The sequence below is a fragment of the Protopterus annectens genome, chromosome 15.part0, assembly GCF_019279795.1.
Source record: "Protopterus annectens isolate FY-2018-M chromosome 15.part0, PAN1.0, whole genome shotgun sequence".
Taxonomy (NCBI): domain Eukaryota; kingdom Metazoa; phylum Chordata; order Ceratodontiformes; family Protopteridae; genus Protopterus; species Protopterus annectens.
In genome coordinates this window covers 456,755,680-456,763,968 of record NC_056749.1, presented here as the reverse complement: position 1 = coordinate 456,763,968, position 8,289 = coordinate 456,755,680, and positions in this window count along the sequence as shown.

Below are 8,289 nucleotides of genomic sequence, written 5' to 3'. Positions count from 1 at the left end.
AATTAGTTAATTAATATAGTGATGAACATTCTGTCTGCAACCATAATATAACAATAAAACCTCACCCCCCCCGAATACAAAGAGATTGTAACTTCTTGTTAGAGAATGTATCTTTACATGTACCACGTGTCTAGAAAATTCTGACATCAAAGATTTAAAGTAATTGACTGCATCAGCTTGTTGATCTTAACTAAAATGTCAATTCTTTATGTATAAGAAGATGTTGGCTGGAAGCATAGCCATGAAGAGAGTTTCAATGGTGGATATAACATGGGCTTTACTCAAAGATCCAGTAATTGTCAAGTTAGTAGCCTAACTGAGGTTTTCTGTGGGTGTGGTCATGGACTTAACATAGGTGAAGATTTCTGTGGTTGCTCACTGAAGTTTAGGAGAAGATCTAGCAGAGCACCACAGCTTTGACTTGTTTCAAAAATCCAGTTTTGCTGCAGGTGCCACTTAAGACTGCATTACTGCATTTTACTTAAAAACTAAACACTGCATTTTGTTTTGTTTGTTGAAAGCCCAAGTGTGCATAATTTTTGTTGATTTTTTTATTCTGAGAACCTGCACAATAAAATAGTGAGAAATGTTGCATTCAGTGCCTTTCAGACTTACACTGTTGGAAAAACAAGTGGTTTGCCAAGAACTCCAAAGTAGTCCATTTCTTGCAATGTCTTAGAGGCCTAGACTGTAGTCTGTTTGGGGTTAACTTTTCCTCTACACTATTTAATGTTCCATTTAGATGTTTCTGCTGCTGTTCCTGGTATGAAACTGATACTGACAAGCATTTGTCCTGCCTTTTTGGTGGAATGTTCCCTTTTACCTACAGTCTTAGAAGAATTATATAAAATGCTTGTAAAATCTAAGGTAGAGACTGTCCTAAATCTGATGCAACTGCAGCTAAAATACTAGTTACCCACTGAAATGCCCTGTCAGACATAAAAAAGCTGAATAAGAAGGTTAACCTAAAATCCTACATTGTGGGCCTTGAGTGATGTAATGCACAAGAAAACTAAGATATGGAGTTTTTGACATATATCGTAAAAACTGTAGCCAGTTGATATCCTACTTAAAAACAGGGACACTGCAAGGTTTAACTGGGTTTATCCCATCTGACATTTTATATAGTGGCCTTCTCTTAGGGTTGCTTAACATTGATAATGAAGCATGGGTTGAACAGAATAAATCATTTAAAAGTGTGCTAGAGCACTATGCTAGCTGGCAACACAGGCTAAAGTTGATTATACCACTAGTAAGGAAGCACATACAGAAAGCTTAGGTACTGTGGTAATTTATAAAATAATGTCTGCCAGACAGTTTCACTCTTGATATTGGTTATTAGTATTAGTGCCTTCCACAGGAAAAAAAAACTTTGGCTCATTTGCAGTTGCTATTTAAAACAATAAATACAATGAACTACAAGGCTAGGCCACCAGGAAAGATAATGGTAGAGCAAATGTATCACATTAATGTATTGCAGCCATAGAAAGAAGTAGGAAGTCCTTCAGTGAGCTTGCAAGCAAATCTGTGCTAATAAAGACGAGATCAGAAGGGCTTTACCTGAATTCAAACAGAAAAATCATTCTCAAAATAACAACAGGAAATAAGAAGACTTAAAAAGCAAAAGCATATTCCCTAGCATACCTGGGAGAACTAAAGTGATAGAAAACAACAAAGATGCAACACGTGGAATGGAGGCTAGGCTGATACCTCACAGAGTAACAGAAACAGTAAGACAGGTTCAAAAGATGCTCATGTTGGGAGTGAAACAGAAGACAAAGAGTGAATGCAGTAGAACATTTGTGCTGGATGCTAATCCTGACTGATTCTGCAATAACTACTTTAGATTTTATACTTTATTCATTCATTCATAGATTTATTTAACTTTGTTAACTGGGGCAGAGCCATGCTCTAACACAATGCACTTCTAGATCAGCACAGGAGTGAATACAACATATTGAGATCAAAAATAAATTATGATAAATGGTGCTCCATTCACCTCCCCGAAGAGACCATCATCATGGGAGACTTCAATATTGATTGGCTCCTATGCTCCTCATAAAGTCCAACTATTCATATGAACCTTTACGGGTTCACCCAAACCATCACAGCTCACACTCGAACCGACTAGGCCTCCAAACGAAAGCGCATACTAGACTGGATTCCAGTAAACTCACCCCACCTAGTATTCTACTCAGGCCATCTCCCTGATAACCTGAGTGACCACAGCCCTATATTTCTCCTTCGAGATCGTATCCACCCAGCACACCAAACTACCTACTGTACAATCAGGAATAAAAAATATTTTAATCCTGACAACTTGATCTCTGCCCTAAAAAACTGCTACTGGTAACATATACCACTAGATAAGGCTGTCCACTCTTTCAACAACACCTTTCTTGATATTCTTAACACCCATGCACCACCAAGAAATGTTAGAGTCAAGGCCAATTATGCCCCCTGGCTAACCAAAGAAACCAGATCCCTACTTAAAGCCAGAGATAAAGCCTGGTCACTGAACCATAATGATAAATGCAATACCACTAAACAAGACTTCCATGAACTTTGAAATAAAACCAAAAAACAAATGAAAATCAACAAATCCAAGTACTACCTAAATATCCAAAACAAGCACCAAATAAATCCACAAAAGTTCTGGGCCGCAGTTAAAAACCTATTACAACTAGGTAATATTGCTACTCCCACTCCAAAAACAACTAACAGCAATGAAAGCATAGCTACCCAATTCAATACCTTCTTCACAGAATCCATTATAACTTTAGCCAACACTCAATCTAACACCATTACCCCCCAGAATCAATCAATAGTACACCCTCATAAGACACCTCCGCTCAATTTAAATTGCATCCTGTATCCACCAGCTACATCAATAAACATCTGAAAAAACTAAAACCTACAACATTAGCTGCTGACAACCTTCCTACTAACCATTTTAAAATCGCAGCAGAAGCCATCTCCTATCCTATAGCCATACTCATAAACAGATCAATAGCTGAAGCACATGTATCTCCTATCTGGAAAATATTACACATACTACCCCCTTCACAAAGGCGGGACCTCATATGAACTTACTAACTTCCGCCCCCTTGCCATTCTTTCACCCTTATCCAAGATCCTAGAAAGACTAATACACACACAGCTCATGAAATACCCTACCTCGCAAAACCTACTATCTAGTACTCAACATGGTTTTTGTCCAGCTCATAGTACAACGACTACCCTACTGACCTTTACCAATAAAGTTAACCAACATAGAAACTCCCAATTTGTCAGCCTTATTCCTTGACCTGTCAAAAGCCTTTGACATGGTCAACCATAACAAACTCATTAATGTCCTTTCCTCCCACAACATTAATATCACAACTATTAACTGGTTCCAGAGCTACCTAGCAAATAGGATCAAGCCGTCCGTTGGCAACAATCTCTCTCTCACATGTCCTCCCAGTCACTATAGGGGTCCCCTCAAGGCTCCAGCCTTGGACCACTCCTATTCTCACTCTTTACCAACTAGCTACATTCTGCAAACCCCCATGCCAGCATAATTCAATATGCTGATGACTCAGCCCTGATCTGCGCAGCTCGATCCCTTAAAATCCTCCAAACCCTTACCCAAGATGCCTTCTATCAGTGGAAACCTGGCTAACCAACTCCCAGTTGATACTACACCCCAACAAAACTAACCTCTTACTCTTCTGTCCCACTAGGACTGCATTCCCCTCCCTCCCCCAACCTTCAACATTTACTATAAAAATAACACCATTATAACTCCAACTGCTCATACCAAATTACTTGGGATAGTAATTGACAACAATTTAAAATTTGACCTCCATATAGATCAAAGCATCAAAAAAGTCCACAAGAAGCTAGGCCTCCAATACAGAAATGCCCAGTTTCTAACAACTACTACAAGAATCACCATGGACAGGACCTACCTGCTATCTACACTTCTATATGCATCCACTATCCTTATCATCCTTTGTAAATCAGACCTTAACAAACTTGAAGCCTGCTACAATAAAATAGCAAAATTTGCCACTGAATCACCATATAGGTCACATCACTGCCAATCCCTGAAACAGCTTGGTTGGCTTGAACTCCCACAACTCCTACACTTTAACCAGTTAAGCCTAGCCCATCAAATTCTACACCACCCAAACAAAACCCCACCCCTCAGAGATCTAATGCAGCCATACTCTGCTCCTAGATCCCTCGCTCAGACAATAAACATCTACTACAAGTTACTAGAGCAAAACACTCAGCTGGAGAAGGCCTTTTCTCCAACTACACTTCCAACCTATGGAACACCCTACCTACGACTATCGTCTCCATTTCCTCATCAAAACAATTCAAAACATTCCTAAAAAGCACCTAGTCAACTCCTGGCTCTGTCCCTGCATTCCCCCAGGATAGGCCTCACCCTAAATACTAACTCACTTTCTAAAGCCCTCTGTATATCTTAATATGGCCTTTCTCTAAACTACTATTAAATAACTGCACCTCCATGACAACAAATATTAACAAATTCACTGTATGTATTGCAAATGCTACTTGTGCAGCTTATTTACAACTGTAATACCACAAAACATTTTGTTGATATAGTTTCACATTTAATACTTGTCTGATTTGTTGATTTGTATTTATACTAATGTATTACTTGGAGCTTTTCTCCCCTGGCCTCCACTGAAAATGGGCACATGCCCAGCTGGACTTTCACGGTAAACAAATGTAAAAATAAAATAAATTAAATAAATAAAGCAGTGAGGTACAACCAGCAAAAGAAAATGTTAAGATTCTTAAACATACTAATGCAATATAAAAAACAAAATAAAATAACAAGTTATACCTACCCAATGCTCAGAATAGAGGAGTTGATAGGAACTTCAAATACTTAGCTCTGGACTTAACAAGAGGGTGTTTGCAGACACTACTTTCCCCATTTGAAAAAGAAGTAGTAGTTTCTGTGACCCACTGAAGGTCAGCTTAAGGATACAATGTAACCATTGTCTTATGTGGAACTACACCCACTATTCCAGAATTGATGGGTAAAGTAATGAAGCTCCACTCATATGTTGCTACATTCCTGAAAGATGTGGATCTCCATTAAAAGTACTTGGAAACTACCTCATGTGCAGGCTGTCAGACAGACTATGCAACAAGCAGGCTTGCATATGAATGCAAAGAAACACTTGGCATTGCGATAGCCAAGTCTTTAGGATTCTTTAAAATAAAAGAGATGGTAAAAAATAACTAGATAATAATATTGGCAATAAAGAATTAGTCTGTATTCTACAACAGGGACAGGTAAAGGCACTTCTTGAACTAGCTGGGCACTACAACAAATTTGCATTTAACTTTACAAATATTGCCTATGCCCTTTGACAAAACTCACTAAAAGAAACACTCCTGCCAAGAATTTATGGTCTCTTGGTGTAAAAAGAGCATTTAATGAGCAAAATAAGATGCTACATTCTGAACCACTACTAATGACAACCAAGTTGACCGAATATACCTTATTAAAACATTCAGAGGTAGGTCTTGGAAATTAGAAGACAATTAAAAGATACTGAAAGACAGGATATTTTACTGCAAAGGCAGCCTTCTTTTCTATATATTATTTTAAGGTAGACATTTCGACCTGGTAACTAATTATGCCTTGTTACAATGGCTGAATAAACAGATATACAGATGGAAATACAAGGTTGAGCCTATGTGTATTTTCCTTCTAATGCTTCTAGTGCACAGGGACATAATGATCTGGACTACTTAGTAGAAATGCAGATGGGTCACTATGAGTCCAATAGTCAATGTTATTCTGCATCTACAGGGGTAATTGTAAGACCTTGTATAAGAGTATGGGGACTGTAAGTTTAAGTGTACCTTGTGCCAGGAAAATTCCTACATTAAGACAGAATGGTAATTGAATATGCTGGCAGATTCATGAGAAATAAAGTGCTAGATTTGTAATGTATAGAAAGATATAGTCTGGAAGCAACAGACCAGGAAGTTAGTTCCTTACTCAGAAATTCAGCATGGTATAAAGCAGAGTAGTTACTCAAAGAATTATGGAGTTCAGTAGCCCAGTTAGGGCTTCTTGCTAGTGTGGCCTTGGTCTTGACACTGTTGGTGATTTATTTTGTTGCTCAGTGAAACTGCGGATAACACATGGTAAGCTATGTACCTGGGACTTGCTTGTCTGTTTTGTTCGAAGGCTGAATGGCACTGAAAATTCTGGTGAAGGTAACCCAGGAACCATTTAACTTGTTGAAGGCCAAGTGAACTGTAAGATCTGTAGTTTTTCTAGGAACTGAATAATAAAATAGTGTTTTTATACAGTAATCCCACTGCCAGTGTTTTTAAGATTTACAATACATACATAAAACATCCCTATCATAAATATGTTTTGAAGAAATCTATGCAAACTATATTTCATTGAATAATGTAGCCTACTACATAGTCATAAAATGATGAAGACCTGATTATAACCCTAACAACCAAAGTTGTACTAGTACTTTTGATGCCTTCAGTTTTTGACATAAAGGAAGAAGATGAATGATGAGGCAGACCATAGTTGCTCTTCCACAGGAAAGAGACTGAAAGTATATTGAGGAGACAGTGACAAAACAGAGGCAGCATTGGGGATACTTCTGCCAGTAAAAGTGATTCTGCAGACCAGAAAAATGTTTTTTGAGGAAGAAACACATGAAGGTAGTTGTGTTCTCCCTGTGATATTAAGACTGCCCTCTCTCATGATTTAACCTAGCGTGTCAGTGGCAGTAAGAGTTTTAATTGGGAAGCTCCTACTTCTGAGCATTGCCATGGGATGTAAGGATCCTTTATCATATCTCTGTTTCCTGTACCTCTTCACAGGATTAACTTTATTTACCATGACTGGGCAAGCTGGTAGATCACTTGTCTGAGAAGACTAGGACTGACAAGCTGAATAGATACTATAGAGGAATGTTGGTCACAAGGAGCAGGAGGAAAAAATTAAAACAAAAACCCTAAGCTTAAAAAATACTCGCAATCAAAAATAATGGAAAAGTGAAAAAAAAACACAAAAAAACATAAACACTTCCTATTAATTAATTTTGTAGAAGGCACATCCAAAATTGACAATGATTCCAAGGATCTACCATTGATCATTTCAATACATCTTAAACTTTCTAATGCAACACAAAATAAAAGTAATTAAAATAAAAATAAAATACAATTCTCTCTATAGAAAAATTAGCAAGAATAAAAACACATTAATATACACATGAAGACCTCACTAATTGTAAACATGCTAGCTGACAAATAATCAACAAACAATCAAACCCATAGGCTGGTATTATTGCACAACTCTGATTCATTCATTGAATCCAAATGAATAATAGTTGTAAAATAAGAACAATACCACAGTCCAAAAATATTACAAATAACAGAAAACAATATTATTGACAAAAAACTAGAAAGAAAAATAGATACACCGAATCTATGTGGTTTGCAAACTCATTGTCTATACATCTATCTATCTGTATATCTGCATGTATATATATATATATATATTTATATATATATATATATATATATATATATATATATATACATATACATACACATAGAGAGATAGATATCTGTCTAGGTTTACTATCAAAACAGCGAAATCCCTATTATTGATTGATGTTATTGCCAAATAATAAGGTCAAAAACTATTTTGCAAAGTGTTCAATATATTGAACATTCGGAAATCCAGAATCGACATTTGGCATTTCCTGAAATGTTCAACTTCTGAAAAAAACAGCTTTAGAAAAATCCCAACTGATTTTACTGTTTTGCAAGGGGTCAAGTCCCTTTGCATCTGCCACACCCCCTACTAATTAAGTATTCTAACCCCGAGATCGCATTACAGTGAGGAAAAGGGTACTGTTCTCGATCCCCACTGTAGTGGTATCCAACTGAATAGAGCGATGCTCAATACTAAGAACATGAGCTACATGCCAACATTTCAGAGTCATCAGGATTTTTGATCATATTTTTTAACATTTTCACCTTTACCCTTGACCATCTAAATGATGGTAAGGTAAGTTTCACACATCTGTCTATACCTGTATCTATATAGATATACATAAATCTGGGAGCGCTACAAAATCCTGAAAGCCCAAAATCCTGAGACCAAAATCTTGAAAGTTCAAAATACTGAATCTCATAGTACTGAAAACACACAGGATACCAGCACTTAACGATATTGCAGCATATTCTCTCCTCAATAGCCATATACTATGTTTG